The sequence below is a fragment of the Heterocephalus glaber genome, unplaced genomic scaffold (assembly GCF_053883595.1).
Source record: "Heterocephalus glaber isolate CG9 unplaced genomic scaffold, H.glaber_assembly_v1.0 deba00001118, whole genome shotgun sequence".
In the NCBI taxonomy this organism is placed as follows: Eukaryota; Metazoa; Chordata; class Mammalia; order Rodentia; family Bathyergidae; genus Heterocephalus; species Heterocephalus glaber.
Window position 1 is genome coordinate 3,217,828 of NW_028258196.1, and position 25,115 is coordinate 3,242,942.

Consider the following 25,115-nt stretch of genomic DNA (forward strand, 5'->3'; position numbering starts at 1 on the left):
AACTGTCTTACGCACCCTGTCACAGAGGGGCACTTAATGTCGGCTTCAGTATTAACTCCTACAAGGCAGGTAGCTAGGAGTCTAAAAGATAATAGTCTAGGAGGGGGGACTCCAATGCTCAATGAAATAGTAATATAAAAATTCTCATATTTGTGCAGTTCTTTTATTATCCTTTCTATAGTGCCTAGTATTATACTGCAAAAAACATTTTCTAGATTTGTGCAAATAACTTCAATTTTTATTTCCCTAAAAGCAAAGGGCATAGTAGGTGAGTGGAGTTTTGAAAGTTTCTGTCCTGTCTGTGGTTCACCTAATCTTTAAAGAAAGTCATTCATCTAATAGCCCCAATATTTTGATGTCCTGTTAGAGGTGGAGGTGCTTTCTAAGGGTCCACTGCATGAATTTGAGTCTATTTTGGTATATTTTGTCATCTTGCCTGATTGAGGAGGTCTAAGGTATATGAGAGTTTAAATATTTTAACTCTGTAATTGGCAAGCCCAGGGCTCTGTATGTCTGTTTTGGGGGCCTAATAACATCTTGAGCTGGGAAATCTGGATAGGAGTGATGCCACATAGGATTGTAATAAAGTCACTGCTTGCCCACTTCCCATGCTCACCTCTGGTGTGGATTATCAGCTGTCCAAGGAGCCTTCTACCCAGACTCTGTGGTCACTCTGCTGCTGTCTCTATCGTTCAGTAGCTTTTGACTAGGGGACACTCAGTTTGGTTTGTTTCTTTGTCTGAGAATAGTATTCTCTTCCCTGGTAAATTATTTGAAAACTTCTTTTGGTTTTATTTTCACTGTATTGTTCCATGGAAAGCTACCATGATTTTTTATGTGCTGTTCATGTACTGTGGCCTCCATGGCCATAGCTGATTAGCCCAGAGTTGGCATAAACTGGGTCTGGGCCAATCAAAGTCCTTTCTCAGAAATTTTAAAAATATGAGGGGAAAGAGAATTGTCCCACTGCGGAATGCCAGGGATTCATGGCTGCTCAGGAGAGCTGCTGGAGTCTGTGGTTCTGATCAGCAATGGGAGCTGGGGTGGGAAGAAATAGAAGAGAGAGGTGGATCCCTGGTTTGCGTTTCTGGTTCCAAGTGCTCCTAAGAGAAGGTGGATCCTTGTCTTTCCTTCTGTTTGGTTCTCCAACCCTTTGTTGGATTATGTGAATAAATTCATCTCCCCTTCAATTGTGTTAGTTCAAACTGTATTTCGGTTATTTGCAACCCAAAGATCTCTATTTAATGTCCCTTATTTCTCCCTCGAGCATTTGAATGCCTATCATGAAACTGACCTTTTCTGTGCCCCAAACATTAATAATCTAATTTGATTAAATAAGTAGTTACTCATGGTTTAGAGGAAATGTAGGTGAGTTATCAGCAGACTCTGAAGAAACTCTTCTACCCATTATTGACTCTGCAGTGGGGGTTTTCAGGGTGGCAGAGGATTAGTGAAAGGACTGTGAAGCTTCCATCACACACAGGCAGCTTACTGTAGTCTGGCCATACCATACACCACTACCTTGGGACAAGATGGCTTTTAACCTTCTCCTGATTAAAGTGTTGAAGAAACACAAACCTGTTGGGTCCAGGACTTTTCCACTGAGTTACATCTCTGGCCCTTGTACAGTTTTTTATATTGAGACAGGGTCTCGTTAAGTTGCTAAATTGCCTAGGCTGGGCTTGAAGTTCCAATCCTCCTGCCTCAGCCTGCCATAGTTCTGGGATTACAGATGCACACCACCAGGCCCAGCTCTCACTGTAATATGCTCAACTGTGCAGTTTATCATGATACAATTTCTTGTTTATTTGTTTTGGTTTTTGAGATGGATCTCATTTAGTTGCCTAGGCTGGCTTTGAATTTGCAGTTATCCTGCTTCAGCCTCCCAAATAGCTAGGATTATGGATGAGTGTTACCAAGCTTGACTTCCACTACAATTTCTTGACAGTGTTTGGGTCAGACTTAAATGGATAGGTGTTTTCTCTATCTTAATATTATAACTTTTCAGATTGATATAGCTTTCTGGGAGCAAAAACTTCACTATTTTAAATGAAAGAAAGTTTTGGAAGGAGTGAATAGGGTAGGAGGAAGGGAAAATGTAGAAACTGAAAAAGACAAAAAAGAGAAGGAATGAATTGAAGAAGATAAGAAAATGAGCGAAGGATGATAGGCAAGTGAAACGAAGCAGGAAATGGGACAGAAAGAAGACATCAGTGAAACTACAAAGAATTTTAAACTGGGAACTTGAATCCTTTTCATCAGTTTTGAAAGAAATATGGAGCTTCTTATGCTTTGAGAATAGAAAACATCCAAAGTAAAAGTGAAGTTCTGACCCACGGTTTCTTGTCCAGCTGGAATGCGTTTTTAGCTAAGGACGAGACCGAGCAATATTCATCGCACCACGTTGCCCACTCACTTGCAGGCCAGGTGGGTTCTGAGCTGGCTCTGGGCATGATGTTGTGAGCCAAAGCAAGTTCTGTCCAGCTTGGGACTGGATCCTGTTTCACTTGGAGCCTCTGTTTAGGAAGGATGCTGTTGGGAGCAGCTTGACACCCAGGGTCTCATTCCCTGGGCTCTACTGGTGGAAAGGACTGGGGATAGAGGTTCATGTAGCACCCTGGAAATCTTTCCTCCTGAATTAGGTCTCCGGGCATGCATCTGCCCACCTCCATGCCCACAAGCTTCTAATTTAGATTTTGAGGTGAGAGAGCTGAGTACTTATATTTTGAAGGCAATATAACTGTCTTACTGTAATCTCATTTTTCTTCTTTGTTTTCCTTTCTCTGCCATTAGCATTGGTTGGATGAGCTATTTTCTTGCATTTTCATTAGCTGATGCTTCTACCAGCTTGTAAAGCACAAAGAATCAGCCGATTCATCGAGAAAACAGCTCCATGGTCCCTACACACTGTGGATTCAGCAAAAATGTAGCCTAATCCTATCACCTCCCAGACAAAGTCAGCCTTTCAATTTTTTCTTGATGAGAGGGCAAGAACAATATGAGTGTTTCAGTGGTTTCAGAATAGTTAGGAGCAAGAATGTTACAAGTCACGGAATATACAAAAATCTTTGCCAGCCAGTATGTTTGATAAATGATAAAGTGTTTGTAAAGTAAATCCACACTTGGGCAGAGACCCATTATCAACAGCTGCTGAGCTTAAAGAGGATATCCTGTAGGGCTATCATTCACAAACACAAAAACACATAAATAAATACCAGGGTGGTTTCACATGGACTCTGTTCCCACTAAAAATTTACTTTTTGAGATAAAATGTCATGATGCGAGTTTCATAGCTTTAAGAATGACCTCAGCTATGTTATTTATATACTATAGGGCCTTTTCCTCAATATATCACTTTACTGAACTGGAAATCAGAAGGAGCCAAGATGGTGGGGTGGAGTTGTTTGTTTTGTGTTTTGAGGGAGCACCATGAAGATCCTAAAGGCTCAGACAGCTGCATCATGAAAACCCATGCAGATGCAGTGTGGGAGTGTGTGTGGGTCACCAGGAGGCTTGAGAATGAGTTTGTGAATGGAATGGTAAGTCACATAAGACCCTCTATAAATACGGAAAACTAAAATTGCTGCTATGCATTTTTATTAAGAACCCCTGCAGGAAAGTTAGATCCAAGCATTAATGGTGATACCATGGCCAGTCTTCATGGATTCTGTATTTTAGTGACTCTGCATTCCATTTTATGTGACCCTCTAATGCGAAACTTGAGTGAAAGGCTTTCTCTTCCTTTTGCACCCCCATATCCCATCGGTCACCAGGCCGATCAGTTATACTTTCTAAATATCTTGGGGTCCAGTCCCACCTTTTTAATCCCAGTGTCCTTGATTCAGCTTATGTAAGAAATTTTTTCACTAAGATTCCATTCCATTGGAAAACTTTTGTTTCACCCATCCAGCACACCTTCCATGGTGCTCAAAGAATCAGTCACTGTATGGTGTATCTATTTCAAGGCTCCTCACCTCTCTATGCTAGGTGAAGTCCTGCATTCTTGTGTATAGCACATAAAGTCCAACCCGAGTGGCCTCTATTGCCTCAATGATTACAGATTCTAACACATTCATACAGATTTGGTTGCATTTTGTGGAAAAGGTTATGACCTTTTGTTCATTTGTGGCACTGGTTCATGGTGTCCTTCCAGCTATGAATGGGCTCTTTACTTTCATTGCAGCTCCTTTGGCCTGTCTCACTTGTACTCATCCTTCACAATCTGGCTCCCAGTCTCTTCTACTCCTCTATGAAGCATTACTTGATCATCTCTAGGGCATCAGGGGTGGGGTATAAAGAGTGCTTATTAGCTTTGCCACTTGGAATCTGCACAACTTTCTTGGGGACACAGTTTAGAGCACTTTCTTTATCCTCTGCCCCCGTGCTACCCCTCAAACTGACTTCATCCCGGGGTTGGAGGACTAGAGCAGATGACTAGGTTACACTAAGTAAGTCTGTGCAGTCCATTATGTTGGCCACGGTCATTGTTTAACCGAGAACATGTGATCCAAAGTGCAACAGTGGCTTTGCTGCTGCTGTGTGAGCTATTAGGGGAGCAGATTGTCTTTTTGTTAAGCTGGGGATTGTGAAGATAGGATCCTGGATTTGTTAGGAATCTCCTTATGGGGTCATAAATTGGGGCTTATTCAGAGGAAAAATTGCAGGAAAAGAGGAGTCTAGAGAAATCATGACTGAGCCAAGCATTGTGGCACACACCTGTAATTCCAGCATGATGGTAGGCTGAGACAGGAGAATTGCAAGTTTGAATGCAGCCAAGGTAACTTAGTACTTATCTCAAAATAAAAAATAAAATCAAGGGGCTAGGGGTGTAGCTCAGTGTGAAAGTCCAGGGTTCTATCCCCAGAATCCCCCTCACTCCCAAATTGTGACTGAACGAGTCTCCTCCAATGAGCAAGATTCATACTCCTTTTCTTCTCATTTTCTTAAATGAGCTGAGGTTGGGGTTTCTGTCACTTGAAACCCAGAAAAATCTCAGTTATTTTTCTCTGCCCCTTCTCTATCCTTACATTTTGCCCTTGCCCATAGTTGACTAGTGTCTGGTGTTTGGGCAAGGTGAGTAACCCAGGGCTTTTCTTTCTGAGGGAGGCACGAAGGCCAAATACCATTGAGAGTCTTTCTTCAGTGCCAATGATTGAGCAAAGTATGCATCTGCCCTAGAATACATCTGTATGGTGAAGGTAGAAAAGACATAAATGGATAAGGCAAAAGTAGGAGGACATAGGGCAAGGAGAGATGTGGTTTCCATACTAAAAGGGGAAAGATAGAATTATGTCTGTTTTTTGCCTCTATTCAAATATGAAGAAAGGGAAGGAATGGATAGGAAAGGGAAAGAGAATGCAGATTCTTATCTGAACCATGCAGAATACTGAGGGCCAGGAAAACTGTTGGCCTCCAGGGTATGTTTGTAAGGAATATGGAGGTGGTAGACAGATGAATCCAGACTTGACCTTGGTCATGGTTTCCGTGGAAATCTATCATGGACATAAGCATTGTCACAACATTCACAGGAAGAATTATTTGTTTTAGAATTTGAGAGTGAAACCAAGGGAGTATAATTTCCTATGTGGCAACCAGTTAAGAGGGGTTAGTTTAATGGGTCAATTTGGAAACAACTTAGTGATGCTGTTTGAGAGAATCTGATGATCCTCTTCCGAAACTGAGTTTGCCCAGATGCCTCCAGGAGTTTTGTTTAATAATGTTTTAGTGCTTTTCAGACCAAGCCCAGTACTTATGTATCAAGAATTTGTGAATGTGGATGTGACATCGATGGTGGATGCTGGAATGGCACATATAAAGGAAGTATGTTATTTCAAAACTCCTTTGGATTAAAGAACAGGCCAAAGACTGCTAGATTTTAGTGCTAAAATATCCAATTAACTTTCTTTATTCAGGAAGGGATGGGTTCTACAGTCAACAATAAAGACTCTGTAGTGACTACTTAGTCATGCCATGTGGAATCTAGAAATACTTTTAATCCTCTATTTCTTTCTTTTTTTTTTTCCCATGCTGGGGATCGAACTCGGGACCTTATGATTGCGAGGCAGGAGGCGGAACCACTGAGCTAAATCCCTGGCCCTAATCTTCTATTTCTAATGCTTAAACCAAGTGCCATATTCTCTCTCTTTCCAAGTCTTTAGGGTTGTGGAAATTGGAAAATTCAACATATCTCTGAAGTCTTCCCAGGCCTCTGAACTAAAGTTATTATTATTAACACTTGGGACATGTAGGTGGTCAACCTCACAGAAAGCTAAGACTTTTTCACCCCTTCCTGCACCGTCTCTTTGCCTCTTTCTTGGCTCCTCAGTGCTCCACTCCTTTATCCTTCCTTTCCTCCTACTCCTTTCCCTGCTAATCTTGACTCATGTCTTGACTCAGGGGAGCGTTGTCTGTCATCATCTGCTTTGCAGTGGTGGGATGGTGGGATGGTGAGGGTGGTATAGCAGCTAGGGTAAAGTGGGGGCTTTAAGTCTTACATAGGCTCATCACTGGTCCCATCTGTTGAATGGAAGGGTGAAAGAGCAGCATGGAGAACATCAGGAATGTTTATTTGATATTTTCAGTTTGGAGTGTGGAGAAACTTTCTTTTTTCATGTGTGGGACATCTTTATTGACAAAAGCTTTGTTTTTAAGGAAGCAATGATAAAAATAAATATAAAAAGGTGGAATAAGCTGAAAAAACAGTCTGTGTTGACAATGTTTCTAAAAATATGGCCTGTGGACCACCAGCCTTCTCCTGACTGCACGCTGTTGTCCACAGTGTTTTTTCCTTCTCATTCTGTCTGTACCCTCTGCCCCTCTGCTCTTCTCCTGCAATTTATTAAGTTTAACTTGTTCTTCCTTCTAATCAAGGGAATCATGGGACATTGTTTAGTCATAATTTTTAGAGGCGAAATTGAGACTACAAATATAATGAGTTGTCCTCTAATGCCCAATGAACCCCTGGACTCAGGGGTGACTGTTTTCACCCCCTTTTCAAAACATCTTGTTTGCACTTGGGCTGGGTGCCCTCCCTGACCCATTTTGTAGCAGATGGCAGAAAGGTCAGTGAGAATGAAGTGGAGATATATGGGTTTGTTTTCTGAAAACAAATGAAACTCAAGGATTTTTTTTGTGTGTATTTTATTAATATGCCCATTAGGAAAATGAATGTTTATATTACACACACAAACACACACAGATGCATGCACTTGTGCACACACACACACACAGACTGGTTTATCAGAAATACTAGCATTTGTAAACTTTACTCAGAAAATAAACAAATCTAAGATGTATATTTTATGTACTTTTCTTTAAATATACACATTATTTGCTTCCTTTTTTGTTTCTTTTTCATCTCTTCTTGGTGGGCCATAAAATTATTTTGTTTGGCAAATTATGGAATAATTACTTGGCAAGCTCTTGAAAAGAGAAGTTGAAATTGGAAAGGATTAGTTTGCAGACATAGACTTTCCTCTTACTTGCGGTGGAATTAAATCTGATATTTTAAAAAATTCATAATAACCAAAATGTGTCTCATCTTTGGAGTGATTGCCAATAAATATGTCATTATCTAAGGAGAAATTTCTTTTGCTGCCTCCTTCACCCCTCCCCTCTCCTCTGCTCACCTCACCTCTATTTTCCTCTTTTTTTCTTGTCTTTTCAAGAATGCTCCATGTTTTAAGGAAGAACACTAGGGTATTTGGGTGAAGGGATATCTTACCCCTACTCCCTTTGGGAAACCATCTGTGGCCAGGTAGTTTGGCTGCTTAATTCATTCCAAGTGGCACTAAGGCTCCCCTGTGTTCAGTAAGGGAGGTCACTTCAGTCATATCTGAGGAGCGTCCAGAATTCTGCATTTACTGTTTTCAGTGACTGTGGCCATTGACTATACCAAGTGTGGTGTAGAATGCCTTTGGCTGGAGATGGGGTGGCAAGGGGTCAAGAAATGTTTCACTCGAATGTCAGGATGGAGTTAGAACCATGCATTTTCAATCAATCAGTATTTTAAGAAAGAGTTTCAATGACTCAAGAAAGTAGTACCTTAACTCAAAGAGCTCCCAGTTGCGCTCTTTTCTGCTGGTTTTATATTTTCCTGGATCAGAGTTTCAGTAAAGTAAATATACCATTGACCTTCCTCCATGGGTATCTGGAGGAAAACAAAGAAGCCATAAAAGAGTTTTTCTATTCTTGCATGAAAAGTGCTATAATACTACAAAGTGAAGCTCTGTTTTATAGAGAGAACCAGAGTAATAGTCTTTATGATGAGGTTTCTTGGAATTTTTGTAATGCATGTGGATCTGAAGATACAGCTTGGATGTAGGTTATTAAAGATCAAGACCATAGCAATAAAGATGCCACTGTTCTTTTGATAATGTACAGAACTTTGTACTTTTGTGTGTGGGCTTTCATTTTTAAAGATAAATATGTTTTTAAAGCTTTGACAAATGAAGTGGTTTTTTTGACTGCTTGTGAGTTAAGGCAAAAAAGAACAAATGGCATGGAACCCATAATATATTCAGTGTTTGAGTGGACTCTATGCTTATATTGAGAGCAAAGGCTCTTAAGATGCTCCTATTAGGATGTTTTCCCCAGTACTGAAAAAAAGACAATAAGAAAATTTCCATATGCTATATGAAAAGTTTTATATGCATATATTTTTATTTTATTCTTGATACTTTTTCTCTTCAGAGTTTTTGTTACTTTCTGTTTTTGTAATAATGCTTAACAAAAGATGTAACATATATATATTTTGTGATTTTCTTATCTATTACTTTTCTTCTTTAAAGTCAAAATGCATCTGACGATCAAAGGAGTCTCTTTTTTGCAGATTACTCAGGAGTAGAATTTGGGATTTGATCTTAGCAGAATTACATTTAGAACATGTACAAAACTCCCAGCTGGAGTCAGAAAACTCAGTACCTCACAGACATTTTTGTCTGTGGCCAATTGGTGACTTTCCAGCAGGGTCTGTCTTTTGAAATCTGGTTTCCTCTCTCCAAAATTAAATTCCCATTACATCTTCAGTAGAAAAGCTTCCACTATCCTGCCTTTCCTGGTTCTCTATCATCTTTCCACCAAGAAGGAAAGGAAGAACCTTTCTGAAAGTCTTGCAGTAGCCAGTAAGGATATTGTGGTTAAATTCACATTCCTTGTATTCTCTCCTAAAACATTTCCTTAGCTTAACTCTGTGTTGAAACCTCAGTAGCGTCAGAAATCTTCCTTATGAACAAGAAGTCTCAATGAGTGTTCACTGTAACACAATGCAATTTTCACTGAGTGTTCACAAGTGGTTTCTAAGTTTCATAATATTAACCCTACTGATGGTTTGTTTGCTTCATCAAACACTGGCCTAGGGAAATGGTTGAGGATATTCAGTTTTAAAGAAAAGGCAGATAAATATACTGTAGCTAAAAAAAAGCAATCAATATATCTGTATCATGTATATTTTCTTAGCTATCCATATGACAGAAGCCACAGGGGACAAAGCAGGCCTGTTATCTGGAAAGAGATTTGGAGGTGCAAAGGCATAGCATGTTCTGGAAGCAGAGGCCCCAGCTGCAGGCACACTAACAGGAAAGAAAAGGAAGGCAAGAGTCAACTCCAAGATGTCAGAAGGTATTCATACTTGTAAAACATTAGTCTTTTTTAGCACAACATTCTTGCAATTATATTTTTAGAAATTAACAGCACTGCATTAGGGTTTTCAAATGGTGGTGGCTTTCTTTTGGCACTGTGAAGAGATGATTCCCTTATACCTAATCCCCCCATGCCCAGAATCCTTAGAAAGCATCTCGGTAATTACTGCCCTCCTCACTGGGTAGATCTGTTCTGCTGTAGTGCAGGTGGGGAGAGTGGAGACCACTGTTACCAGAAATAATTAGCAATTTAGCCAAAAGGGAAGGCTTAGTGGACTCACTGAGGGTTTCACCCATCCAGGTGGAAGCAGGGAACCAACAAGTTTGTCCTTTGCGTCTTTTGGCTAAGGGTTTTCCCTCCTGGTGAAAATCTTTGAAAAGTCACCAGGGTTCCACCTGAAAGAAGCATATCTGACCTTGGAGGAATAAGAATATTTGCTTCCTTCTGTGATGTCCTACCATTTCTGCTGCTGTCCCTAGTTTGCTGACTTGACTGCTCCACAGAGAGGTAGAGGGAGCCCCAGGGCTGTACAGCCATCCCTGCAAGAAGAGAACAACAGAGATGGCATCAGACAGCCTGGGGATAGCTGGTGGGGAAGACATGCCATGTTGTCAAATCTCCAAAGAGAAAATGAAGAGTGGGCTCACAAAGGAAACCCAAACTGAGAGATATAAGGTAGATACACTGAAATATAGCAATTCATGAAGGATAAAGCTCACTGGATACTTTTATGTAGGATGCTCCAGAGTACCAGTGAGTACCTGCACATATGCTCTTATTTAATGGACATTAATCATTTTTTAAATGGGAGGTGTCTAGTAGACATAATGTGTACCTGTGCATATTTAAAAATTTCTAATAGACACTGAAAAGATGTTAAATGAATTTTAATGATGGATTTTATTTAACCCTACATATTATCCTTTTAACACACAATCAATATAAAATCAATTAGTGGGATGTTTTACATCACACTCCACCCCATGTACTAGGTCTTCAATGTTCAGTGAGGATTCTGTATTCCCAGTGTATCGGTTGGTCTCATCACGTTTCAAATGCTCAATAGCTGCTTGTGACAAGAGGCTTTTGTATTCCATAGTGGGACTGGATGGCATGGCTTAGAAGGCCAATTGGTCTTCTCTGTGAATGAAATAAAATGTTTTATTTTTAAAACTATAATCACAGAGGGCTGGGGATTTAGCTCAGTGGCACCGCACCTGCCTTGTAAGCACAAGGTCCTGAGTTCGATGCCCGGTACAAAAAAACAACAACACAAAAACTATAATCACAGAAGCTATTCTTTCACTCCTACGGGAAAGAGAAACCAACCAACCATATAAAATTAATAAGGGCAGCTGGCTACTGGGTTTCTTGTACATTTGAATTCATTCCAACAGAGCCCAGAGGTGAGTCTTGGTGAGGTGGGTAAGTCTTCTCTACAGAAGCTGTAGTAAAGATTTGTGACCAGTCTCACCAGCTCAGTTCTGTAAGGCACCCTGCAGGGTAACAAGAACACTGTGTTACTTTCTCACTGGTTAAAGGTTTTGGTGAGTGAGGGTGGGATACCCAGGCAGCCACATAATCCTGCATATTGAGAATGTCCAGAGGGAGAACTAAATCAAATTACTGTCTTTTCTGGCCTGCACTGAGATTCAAGCCAGATGGTGTGGTCTGGCGACTGGGCTCTGCATGTCCCCCTGCCTTGGCTGGAGAGTGGTCTTTGTTGGGATCCCTGGGTGGTTAGAAATGGTCAGAGGGTTTGGAACAAGGGAGGTTGCAGTGAATGAGAACTGATTGTTGGCCTGTTATTCTAATTATTCTCAATACTTAAACACTCAGTATTTTAAAATTCATTTTAAAAGTAGTTGGAGGAAAGAGGAGCCTGACTGGATGGGGTGTTGATGGCACTCACTTAACCCGCACCATCCTCCCTTCAGAAAGCACAGACAATGCAAAACCCGATTTGTTCTTCGTATTGTTGCTGGGCAGAAGTTTGATTTGCAACAAAAAGTGTACTTCACTTACAAGTAACTTTTTATTTTTCCTATTTTATAAGTAACCACAGAAAACTAGAAAACCTTGACACGTATAAAGAAAAATATGTTAGTGCTCATTTTACCATGTAGGGTTTTACCAACGTGCTATTAACAGTTACTATTTTCTAGAGTCCTTTTTTTTCTCTGCAAATGCAAATATATTTAAGAGTTGGACTTAAAAATAATTTTGTGTTCTTTTTCATTTGCTATAACATGAATATTTTATTATGCTTTAAATGATAAATAAACCTTTATAAACTCCACAATTATACAATCTACTATACTACAGTGTTTCTATTTTTTCCCCGTTGTTTGACTTTAAAGGTTTTTCAAATATTTCCTAAGAGGCATGCAGAAAATTTACAATTTTACTTGATTTAAATCTTAAATATCTTGGTATAAATATTGCTATTTGACCTTTATAGTAAGATAATAAGCTACAAGGGGAAGATGAAATATTTTTTATTTCATGGATCCTTGCTGGTATTCAGGAGATTTTCACTGGAGTTGTGCTGGCCTAAGAGTAAAGTAATTACTGGTTGTGAGCTAACTGATGTAACCTTTTCTTTCTGATCATGAGCTTTCTGAATTATTAAGACACAGAAGTAATGGGCAATGTAAGGCAAGAGAAAGTCACGCCCTGTGCACTCCAAGTCATGACACCTTGTACCTCATACTCAGAAGATAGCTGTTTGGTGGCACTTATTTTTACAGTGGCATTTGGTTCTTAAATACACTTTTTAATTTTTTTGTACCAGGGATCGAACTCAGGACCTTGTGCTTGCCAGGCAGGCATGGCGCCACTGAGCTAAATCCCTGTTCCCCAAATACACTTTTTCTGCAAGTTTTTCACAAAAAGTTCTACCAGAAGTACCGAGGACATTGACTAAATAGCAAGAGACATATTTAATTATTTTTAGACTTTTACTAGCAGAATTTCAAATAGTTACAACATAAACAGAATAGTATAATGACACTCAGGTACTCATTACGCAACTTCAACCATTATCCATATTCAGCCATTCTTGCTTCATTTGTACTCTTATCTATTCCCTTTACTTCTGTTTGATACATCTTTATAACTCACTCCCTAGTCATGAAATCCCTCCATATCTCTTCTTAAGCAATTCTCTAACCAGTGGCTCTCTCTTAAGAGGCAACCACCATTCTGATATTTTTCATATTAAATTTGCTTTGCTTATGCTAGAATTTCATGTAAATGATATCATTCAGGATGTATTTGTTTGCATCTGCCTTTCTGTGAGATTCATCCCTGTGATTGCATTTATTGGTAGTTGGTCTATTGTTATTGCCAAGTAGTATAGTAGTAATATAGTACATGGAAAATTTATTTGTCCATTCAACTACTAAGTAGTATTTGGTTTATTCCCAGCTTGGGACTATGAATGTTCTGTATAAGTCTTTGTGTGAACATATGTTTTTAAATTCTCTTAAGTAAATAGGTAGGAATAGAATTGTTGGGCCAAAGAGTAGGTATATTTTAACTTTTAAGAGAACTGCCAAGATGCTTTCCATCTCTGCCAACCATATATGAGAGTTCCGGTTGTCCTACATACTTGTCAACATTTGCTTTTGTCAGTCTAATTTTAGCCATGCTAGTGGGTGTGTAGTGATATCTTTGTGATCTTATTTTGCACTGCTCTGATGACTAGCAATGTCAAGTATTTTTTCTTGTATTTATTGTCTACTTAACCTTCCTGTGTAATGTCCCTGTTCAAGGATACTTATTTTTTTTAGGATATGCTGAACTAAGCTTGTATCTTAGGCACTCTTTCTTTGGTTATGCTGAGTATAGTCTAGTAGTATATTCCTTAAAGTAGGGAACATAGGAAACAATCTTCAGGTTCACAGCTTGCTTCTGTGCTTTGTTATAGATTTCTGCTCCACTGACGGCCCCTCTGTATGAGTCATTTCCTAAAGCTTGCTCTCTGAATGTCTCCCTGGGTGGGGTTTGCAATTCCCCGTGCTTTTGTTGTCTGCTCAGACTGGGTTCACAGGGAAGAAACCATTAATGAGCTTCCTAGTGCTATGTGGCCTTAACTCATAGTACTCAGCATCTCAAAGGCTCCTTTGAGAACTTTTTAGGATCCCATTCTAACCCAGAGTCATGAGAACTAAAAATACCTCAAATAACTATTTTAAAACATTGGAATTGAGTCAAGAAGTAATATATTTTGGGATTGCCAAGTGACACCAACATTATTCATAAAAATTAAAAGCATTTGAGAGAGGCTGTGATTTATATCTAAATCACTGTGCTTATGCTCTAAGCTAAATAATGTTCCTTTAACTATGATAAAGGCAGACAATTAATAATTTTTAAGGTGGCTGCAGTCCACAGGCCACTCTTTGAGCAGGCTTGATTTAGAGCGCCGACTCAGGAGCCAGACTGCCTGGGTTTGAATCCAGACTCCATCACTTGCTAAGTGGAAGGTCTTAAGTAACTTTTTTGGTTTCACTTTTCTCATCTATAAAGATGAGATGATGATGATAACAATAATACCTATTGCATAGGATTGTGGTAAAGATTAAGTGAGTGGAAATACAGAGGGCACTTGTAACAGTGCCTGGCATATTGCAAGAGCATTGTAAAGATTAGCTGTTATCATTGTCATCCCACAAATCATATACCAGCTCAGATACTTTCAGCTGTGACTAACAGAAACCCAAGTTTCGAGTTCACTTACACAGAAAAGGAGTATGTTGGGTGTTTGTATCTGAGTGCTCAGGATGTGTAGTTGAGAACTCCACTTCTTTCTCCTGTGTTGGCTATGTTCCCAGAGGGGCTGTCCCTGTCAGTGACAAAAGACCACCAGCTTCCCCAGCTTACATCTTACAGCTTAGCAACCTAGTGGAATGAGAGTCTCAACTTCCTACTTTCCCCAATTTTTTATTATTATTTTCACTGGCTTAACTTGGTTCAGGTCAGGAGTACATCAGAACCATAAGAACTAAAAATTCAGAAGAAGTAATCCTCTGAAGAAAAGTGCAAGGCTATACAAAAGTAAGAGAAAATGGCTATTTCTGTTAAATGGTTGAAGAAACAGGTTAATGTCTTCTAGGTAATGTGGTGAGTACTGGTTTTGATGGATGGTGGAGCTTTTAGGAAAAGATGTCCCAGAAGAGGAGAATACCACTTCTTCCTTGGGAGAAATTTTCATCCCAAGGAGAGATGGTTATATAGGTAGTGACCAAATGAAAATCATAATTTGGGTCTTTTAAAATATGATCTTCTTACAACAGGCTATAGTATGTTGGAAGTTGTCTTGGTGTGTTTTCTGCTACAATAACAGAAGACTGAGATTGAGAAATTTATAAAGAATCAAATTTTTTTACAAAACATACTTCTGGAGTCTTAGAATTCTTAAGATCAAGGCATTAGCCTCTGGCAAGGACCTTCTTGCTGTCCTCCCATGGGAAAAGGTAGAAGGGCAAGAGAGACAGCAAAAGAAACTCCTTTCCACTGTCAGACCTCTGTGACAGCATTAATGTATTCATGAGCCTGCAGCCCTCAGCTGAACTTTCCATTAGCCCCCACCTCCCTGCCTCCCAACACTGTTGCAGTGGGGTTAAGTTTCCAACACAGGAGATTCTGGGGGCACATTCAAACCATAGAGGAAACATATAGCAAAAATTCCTTTATAAAATTAGAGAACATATATATAGAGTCAGTGGGAATGTAAACTTGTACAGCCACTATGGAAATCAGTATGGAGAGTTCTCAAAAAAATAAAACTAAGCCAGTGTAATGGTGCACACTGGTAATCCCAGCACTTGGCAGGCTGAGGTAGGAGGATCCTCATGAGTTCCAGACCAGCCTTAACTGCATAGCAAGACCCTGTCTCAAAACAAACAAAAACAAAAAATAAAACTAGAAATTCCATTTGACCCAGCTATACCTCTTCTGAGTATCTTCCTGAAAGAGACATCATAATACAATGATACATGCATACCTGTGTTTACAGCAGCACAATTTATAGATCTCGGTAAATTATGGGAGTGGCCAATATGTCCATCAACAGATGAATGGATAAAGAAAATGTATATATACACACCCACGTAGTGGGGTACTAATAAGCCACAAAGAAGGACAGATTTGAGTCATTTGTAGGAAAATGGATGGATCTTGAGACCATAATACTAAGTGAAATAAATTAGACAAAACAGTTAAATGTCACATGGTTTCTCTAATATGAGAAATTGAAAATATAAATAAAGTAAAGAGCCAAAAATGAAAACAAAGAAAGATGATAGGAAACAGGGAGGTAGACTCTAGAGAAAGGAAAGACATCCGAAGAAGGAGGGAGAGGAGAGGGTGGGGAAAGGGGGAATGAAAATGATCAGTACACAATATGTATATGTAGCAGTTTCCCAAGGTGAGTGCAGTTATTGTGCATTGCAAACATATACTAATAAAAAAGAAACTAGGCAATGTAAGCCAGAGGAAGCTAATGTCTTACCATTAAGAAGCCTAAGTAGTCTCATTGTGGAAAGGTGAGTGTAGTGGTCACAGACAGACACCTACAATGTGAGGGAATGGAAGACACAGCCACTTTGTCCCAGCCAGATGGAAAGTGAGTGTGTCCTTTTCCATTGGCTCATTTGTGGGGAAGCTCAGTGCTGAGAGGTACATAGGGTCTTTGTATAATGTGACGGAAACAATCAGGGTTGTGAATGTTCTCATTTGTGTCCTTAATGTTTGCCAGGTTGGGAGATTGGGAAGAACATGGTTAATGCAGGGTGTGGAAACTTGGTTTATTTTCTCTGCAAGCAGATGGGTAAGTCATGGAAACTTGTTGGAAGATGGGATATATTGAGCTGCTTTCTTTTATCAAGGGCTTTTTTGGGATCAGGGGACTTTCAGAAACCAAATTTATTGGATCCTAGAGACTTACAAAATTGTTCTTCCTTACTGATGAGAGATGACATCTGAACATATTCATTTTGAAACTGTGAAGGAAGAAACTCAAGATTTGGTGATATGGTTAAGAGAGTGTAGGTATTCACACTCACACATCACGTGTAACTAGATACTTCTTATATCCCATTGTTGAATGGTTCTGGGCTCTCCAGAATCACAAGATCAGACATGGCCATTTACTAGGAAAAAAAGCCCCATTGGCAGAGAAATCTCACAAGTTTTGTGAAAACAATATGACTCCTCAAAATTTCTGCAGCTATCCATTGCAGTATAAAGTGCAGGGGATGTCTGAATTATCAAATATCTCCTTGCAGGATACCTTAATTCAAAGAGGAAGTGCTTGAGTTGAATTCCATTTTTATCTATCAAGATGAAAATATTCCCAGAATTTTGGAGATAAACTTATAAATTTCAAATAATCTATAAATGTGGCCAAATTTTAGTTAATGTTTGCATTAACTTGCCATTGTAATACAAACTGGAGTTATGAAATTAAATTTGTACCACACTACAAGCATTGAAATCGAGGTGAGCCCAGGCTAAAAATATTGATTTCCAAACATAGCTCAAAACTCCTTACTACTCACACTGTGCTCCAGAGACCAAAATCATAGGCATAAACTAGGAGCTTGTTAGAAATGTGTACTCTCAGGGCTGTGGATTTAGCTCAGTAGTTCCACCACCTGCCTCGAAAGTGTAAGGTTCTGAGTTAGATCCCCAGTACAAAAAAAAAAAAAAGAAATGTGGAATCTCAGCTTATCCTTCTTCTCTCCAAACTACAGAATTTAAACAAGATACCCAGATAATCCTAGTGCATAATAAAGTTTTAGAAACAATGACATGTTTTTTTCCTTTATCAGATACCTGGGATGACAATTATAACTAGATTTTTGTGTCCTACTCCAAATTTTCTGAAGTAGTGTCTCTAACAGATTGGGATTCTGAATTCTCTGAAAATCCTCAAGGGATTCTGCCAAATGGTCTGACTTGACTGTTCTCACTGGGGTCTCAAGTTAGTGTTTTAAATGTGAATTCTCATTGACTTGGTTAAAATTTGTTAATGATTAGCTCTAGATCTCTGTTTGCTTTTCTTTAGGTAAAGTTGATGGAGCTGCTTTATATTTTACTCCCAAGATTTTGGATATTAATGGTTAACAAGTAATATTTTGCTAATGGTATCAGTAAAAACCCATGCAGCTTCCCTTAGCTGCCTCTCTCTCCCAAGGGATTTCTGACATTGTAATCACCAAAGGCATAAAATAAAACTGGCTATTTTGGACACCATGAAACTTCTTTTAGCATAACTGTTTAGATACATGTATTATCCTTGCTTCTAGGTTCTAACATACACATATTTTATTTCATTTTATTTTGGTACCAGGGATCGAACTCAGGATCTTGCACTTGCAAGGCAAGCAGTGGAATCACTGAGCTAAATCCTCTGCCCTACATTTTATTAAAAGTTATAAATTGGGGCCAAGATGTAGTGCAATGGCACTGCACTTGCCTCGAAAGTGCAAGGTTCTGAGTTAGATCTCTGGGGCCCGCCCCCCAAAAAGTTATAAGTAACTTGAGGAAGAAACTATTAAAAGTACTTAAGAGTAAATTATAGAGATTCCAAGGTGAGAAAAGAGTGATCGCATTGAATGTGCGTATGTGTCAGGAACATCTTTGTTGAGATTTGCGATTAGCATGGAACTGAGTGGGATGTTGAGAACATTTCAGAGAGAGGTACCATGAGCACAGACTCAAAAGAGGAGAAATGAGGTGGATGTCCATGGCTGGGGCAGTCTAGTTGGTGGCTGTATAACAAAGCATAACTAAGTAGATGTGGGGCTTAAGGCTTGTAAAATAAGTTGAGGGCACTGTTTGGAGAGCATGAAACAATAGGATAGGGAATTTGGAATTCATGGTTGGACAATCAGGACTGGAAGTTTTAGGGAAGGACATGACCAGACCTCTGACTCTGGGAGATATATGTGGTAAAAGGACTTTGGAAGGGAGGGAGACTGAAGGAAATAAGACACGAGAGCATGAGTGAGGCAGTGGCTGTGGGAATGGGAACAAGGACACAGATTAAAGGATCACCAAGGATTTGAACTTTGATGGTGGCAATTGGAATAAACAGGAGGAAGAAGATAAAAATGGTGCTAAAATTGAATTTTTAGGACTTGATGTTTTCAAGGATATTAAGAGCTAAGGATTTTGAGACGACACAAATTAACTCTGGATGAATGGGTAAACAGTGATGGCGTTAATAGAAATTGTAAAATCAGAGAAAGACATAGTTGGTTTTAGGCTATATTACTTAGAAAATGTTTAGTTGCCAGATGGAAATGTGAGTCTAGACCCAAGAAGTTATCTTCCCAAGTGTGATAACTGGAACCACCGTAGGGAGGAACGTGTCAGAAGAGGGAGTGTTAAGGAAATGAAACCAAGCAAGGATGAGAGTTAGGTGCCACCTACATAGTGAGAGGAAAGAGCGGATCTTGGAGGAAACCAGGCAAAGATCAGAAAGGTGGAAAAAGAATGAGGCCCTGCTGTGTTTCAGAAGTCAGTTGGAGCCTTGCAAGATGAAGCAGCTCAGCAAGTTTTAGAGTCCAGCAAAATCAAGAAGCATCAGGTATGAGAAAAGGCTGCTGGAGAAAGAAGACAAGTGGTGGCTGATGACCATGCAGGGACACAGTTTGAGGAGAGCACCAGGAGCTCAGCCAGTAACTTACTTAGTCAGTCAATAAGTGCTTTAGTTGTAAGTCAGGGAGCAAAGACTGGTGGTGAAGGAATGGAGAAAAGAAAGAGGAAGGAGCTGAGAAGTAAGTACTACAGTATCGATTTAAGTTTTTAGGGTATTTTAAATTAGATGACTAGAGTTTATTAGAAGACAGAGAAGATGCATGAAACGATGGGGAAAACAGAATCACATTGGAATAATGTATGGAAACAGGTCTTGGGAGGCTAAGAGGAGGTAGGAGAGAAATATAACTATTTCTCCTCCAGAGACTGGCTGGTCTCAAGGACAGTTACTCCTGCTCTCATGGATTCCCGGCTGGTAAAAGCAATCTGAGTTCCACTGAGTAGCAGTGTTGCAGAAGGTCCTGTTGCACACCACACACATACCACCACTCTACTTTGTGTTCCTAAAGATCCTCTTCTTTTTCCCTTTGCATCCAAAATCATGAGTACAGTACCCCAAAAAAGAAGGTTGTTCTTTTCTGAGTTGTGTGTGCTTTTTAAAAATAATCACTAAGGCAGAAGTTCACTTCTATCTCTGGAACTTGAGTGTGTGCTTTCATTTTGTCCTGTGTTTTGTCAGCTTGTGTTATAATAGAAATCTGAGCTGACAGAGGGAATAATGAGTTGAATCTTACTTATTCAAATTGGCATTTGTCTTGAGAAAGTGAATCAACTTACCTTAGCCTTGGTTCTGCTCCTCTATAAAACTGAGGGTGGCCACTACTTTAAAAGGTAGAGAGCAAATGATATAAAGTCCCTGGAGCATAAACTCCTATCAATGGGTACTCAATAAATGCTCTTTGAAAGGAGATCCATTAATCTCCAAGAGAGCAAAGACTCTCTGTCATCCCCTGGGCTTGCCTCCTGAGGTGAGGGGCTGATATCTTCCTTAAAGATGTTTTTCTTGAAAGTTTACTCTATTAGATTAGTTTCCAATAGGATCGATTTCACCTTCAGCTGCCTCTTGTCTCTCTTCCTTTTTGGTGTCCTGATCTTTGTGTATTGACTACTCTTGTTATGGCTTGTGTCTAGATATCCTCCCAAAACCTCATGCTTTTTCCGAGTTGACTGAATCCACAGTGTGCGATTGATTCTTGGTGGAGCTAGGCCCAAGGGCACTAGGATTAAGGGTATGATTGCTACCTACCCTAAGTAGTCTGTATAAGAAAAAAGGGGCAAGAAAAGGCTGTTAAGGTCCCTTGTTGCTTTTGCTACTGTGTGGGCACCATGAAATGTTTCTCCTCTGCAGTGCCCCTCTGCCATGTGCCACTCTGTGTTGGAACCAGCTGATTGTGGACTAAAACATCTACAAACTGTGAGCTAAATAAACCATTTCCCATTTAACTTTGGGTGTTGGTATTTTGTCTCAGCAACAAGAGAAAAGTAACTAAGACAGCTCTTGAGCAGCACATGCTGCAGTTGTCACCAACTGCATGCTAAGAACTTGTTGACCTTTCAGGGAGTATTTTAACTTCAGGAGAGAGTGGTAGGAAGAAGGCAATGCTCACCACTCAGGACCTAAACACTCACAGTAGGCAGAATTTTTCACATCAGACTCTTAATTACATACAAGTATTGCCAGTGATATAAACAGGGAAAATTTGCAAATGTGGTCCACAGAAATGTCTCTTCAGCATGCCTGTTGGAGGGCACACCTACAGTTCTGGGTTCTTGGAATCCTGAACAAAGAATTGAGCAGGACACACAGAAGCAGGAGTGAAAGCATAGATTTATTAGTAAAGTTTGGTACACACCACAGGGTAGGAGCAGGTGAGAAGAGCTCATGTTCCTGAAGAAGCCAGGTGTCAGAGTCCACACATGGCTTAACAGGGAGGGGCCAAGTCTTGGGATTGATGTGGAAGTCACTGCAATCAGGGGCAGTCCTCCTCCTGTCTGTTGGAGGGAGTTTGTCTGCATGTGGACCTCTGAGGACCTGTCATGGATCCCAAAGCCCATGGGGCATCAAAATCACGATGCAAAAGAGATTATAATAGTTAAATTGGAGTTATTTTTGGATGTTCAAAGTATTCTATATGGCATATGTATTCAAGTATGTCTAGTTTTTAGAGCCAGATTCTCTTTGTGGTTTTTAGAGAGCTGTCTTGGAACCTTCAAAAGCCTATGTATCCCTCCCCCGCCCCTTTTTTTTTAACCAGGTAGGATCTAGCTGTTTGGATTGGACCAGACATTCTCCCTGATTTTGGAGAACTAGCTTCCTCTTTTGTTTTCACTGTGTGGCCCTTTGCTCCTCAAGCTTTCTCCAGAGATTTCTTCCCTCTGCTTCCTGCCTCAGCATCCCCTGGTGCTTTGTCAGTGTGCAGATTCTCAGGTCCCCTTCAGTATCTTTTGAGTCAGAGCCTAATGTTAGCAAGATCCCTAGGTAATTTACATACATATTAAAATTGGGAAAGTACTATTTTAGTTTTGTTTGTTTGTTTGTTTTTGTTTTTTTGGTACTGGGGATCGAACTCTAGACCTTGTGCTTGTGAGGCAGTCACCAGAACCACTGAGCTAAATCCCTGGCCCAGTACTATTTTAGGGAAACAACTCTTTAATAAGGAGGTTGTGAGGATTCAGTGAGAAAACACACAGAGCACCAGGTACATGCAGTGGTATAACTAGATGCTCAATAAATACACATGGCAAATCACACAAGAGAAGAAAAAGTCCCCTCTCCAGGGCCAAAGATGTGTGATGCAGATAAAGAGAAAGAACAAATAAGATAGCACTCTGCAGAGTTCTAACAGGGAGGATTTCGGGGGTTTTTGTGTGTGTGTATATGTGTGTGCGCATGTGCAAGTGTGTTTTGTTTTGCCAGAGGAAAGAAAAACAGTAAATCAGAGGAAGGAATGAAAATAGCTGGCACATAAGAGCGAGAAAATGGAATGGAAAAACAAGGTACTTAGGAATGAAATACTTTGAGGTGGTGAAAGAAGAAATAAACAAGGAGTAAAGGGCTTTTAAAATGTACAATGCTGAAAATCTGGAGGCTGGAAATGAGATTTCTCCAGATTGGTGGGGAGGTGTGGGTGTACAATAGTGTGGAGAGAGGCAGCCAAACCCAAGTGTTCTAGCATAAGCCTGGCTTAAAATGTTTCATGGCCCTGTTGTAACATGGTGAGCTTGTGTTTTGAATTTTCACTCAAGGGCATCTTTGTTCAGAAGAGCAGCAGGGTTTGGTTTTGTGCCCGAGTGATGGGCACAGTTGGGAGGCAGGTGGCCAGAACAGAGATGGTGGGGTTGCATTTGTGTCAGTAAGCAGGCAGAAGTGCTGGCCTTCGACAACAGACCCTCTTTGGGGTCCAGATGATGAGATGGCTTTTCTATTAATCACAGTCATACAAATAGATGGGTGCCAAGGCCTAGCCCCTTGTCCTACATCATGTGGCTGGATGGCTGCCAGCATGTGGGCTGAGTTAGGGACATGTGGGCCTTCTGGGAAGCCTCTCGACAGCAGACAGTGAGGGATGGCAGTCAGCATTTGGAAAAGGTGGACACAGACCTTCTAGGTCTCCTCCGTCCCGCCGCAGCCAATGTCAGTGAAGCTTCCTGGCAGGAGGAAGAGGAGGAGGGTCTGGCAGTTCAGGAGAAGAAAGACAGACAGACACAGACATTTGTCTTTGGCTCTGTGATCAAGTGCTCTGTAAGGCATCTAAATTTTCTGAGTGTCTAGTTTTCATCTGCAAAATGGGTTGTGCCTCACAAAGATGTCACAAGCTGGACTGAAAAATCTGTCTTAGATCAGAATGGAAGCTTAGAATCTCACAGAACCCACCCTACCTTCTATAGACAGAGAATGGAAGCTAGGGCAGGCAAACAACTTGCCTAGGAACACAGCTCTTCACCCAGATCTGGGAGTAGAGCCCAAGTCTCCTGATTCCCAGCCTAAGCCTTAAAACATTTGGATGCTTAGGCTATTAAATTCTGAGATAAAGGTACTTTTACTTTAATTTCTGGATTATTGACTTCGTTGACCTTTAGAGCTAAGACAAGGGTATTTGTGCTTAACAATAAGCATTTTAACAGTTGGTGATCTGATTTGCATTTCACTAAAGAGACAGACTAACCTGTACATTTTGCTCACATTTTTTTGGAAAGAGCACAAATGCCCTTTGAAGTTGCAGAAACCTGATTTAAGCTGTCCCTGCCACTTATACAGTAACTCTGGGCAAGCTCCTTTATTGCTCAGAGCTAGTTTTCTTCATAACACATTCTACTTATCTTTTGGGATTGTTTGATAATTAAAAATAATATTTAAATTAGGCATGGTGGCACAAGCCTGTATTCCTAGCTATTCAGGAGGCTGAGGCAGGAGGATTACAAATTCAAGGTCAGTGTGGGCAAAAATAAAGGAAAATAAAAAGGGTGGAGGATGTAGCTTAGCCCTCCTTGGGTTCAATCCCCAGCAATAAAATAGGGCTGGGAATGTAGCTCATTGTGACGGCTGTAGGTCCAATTCCACTAACTCCTGCAGCACCAGTAAAGGGCAGCTCAAAGTGCCTCTGGGGAGTGACCAGTTCACTTAGGCCTTGGCTGTCAAACTGCTTCCCAGGGGCTTAAACTGGCCCACGAATACAGACCAGAGAGCAAGCAAGAGAAGAAGCAGAGACTGTTGGCCAGAGATAAGAATGCTACCAGCAAAGTGGACATCCCCTCTAAGAGACCACCTGTCTCTGGAGCAGGGGTTAATCCTGTCACCACCTCAGTGGAGAACAAGAAGGCTTAGCTAGTGGTGACTGCACAGGGCATGGGCCCATCTGCCTGGCTGTCCTGCCTGACTTGTTTGCTAAGATGGAGCTCCTTACTGTATCATCAAGGGCAGGACCAGACTGGGATGTCACTTGGTTCGCAGGAAGATGTGCACCACCGGTGCCTTTGCCCAGATTGATCTGGAAGACAAAGGAGCTCTGGCTGAGCTGGTGGAAGCTCGCAGGACTGATTCCAATGATATAAGTAAGGCGTTCTGCCATCAGTGTGCAGGTAAGGTCCTGGGTCTAAAATCTGTGCCACATGTTGCCAAATGGAAAAGGCAGAGAGTAAAGAATTTGCCACTAAACTGGGTTAAATAACACTGTTGAGTTTTCTGTACATAAAAATAATAAAAATCATCTTTAAAAATAGTCTATCATCTGAACCCATCCAAAACCAGGTTGACTCTCTGACTGCAGGTAGCTTTTAAAATACTCAGAGAAATATTTCCTGCAGTGCCTTCACCACGGTTTTCCCCATGGGTTGACTTGGTCACCCAGGGGTCACAGCAGCATGGCTCACCCCTCCGACCCAAGCTGTGACACTTTTCTAGGAGGAGGGGAGGGCGATCTCCTTCATGGGTCATTCATCGCTGAGCTGCCTTTCTGCAGAGGCATTCCCAGGGGGTTTAAAGTTCAGCTTCTTTTTTCCACATGAGGTTTCTCAGTTTGTCCTGATGTGAGTAGGTTGGCAGTAAATTTAAGGAGATAGGGTAAATATACAGAAAGACCTGTTTGCACACAGGGAGTAAAAGTGGTGCAATTAGCTGCTTTTATTTTTCAAACAAAGGACAATTCCCTTTTGCTATTTTGCATAAAGTGGGTAGTTTGGGCTTCATCCATATTGATAAGTGGTAAAAGACTATTCATGTGAAACAACTGGGAAATGACTTTTGTGACCACAGTAGGAAGAGACCCAGTAATGCGATACTGAGCAGAGAGTCTGGACTTTCATTTTTTCCTGTGGCTGGTCTTTCTGTCCAGGGAGACACACAAATGAGCTCTAGAATACTGATG

The 25,115-nt window shown here is 40.5% G+C and overlaps 1 pseudogene; it reads left to right on the plus strand.

Moving 5' to 3' along the window:
- The first annotated feature begins 22,774 nt into the window (after window positions 1–22,774).
- On the plus strand, window positions 22,775–24,415 carry LOC101714639 (large ribosomal subunit protein eL8 pseudogene; annotated as a pseudogene).
- Window positions 24,416–25,115: the final 700 nt, after the last annotated feature.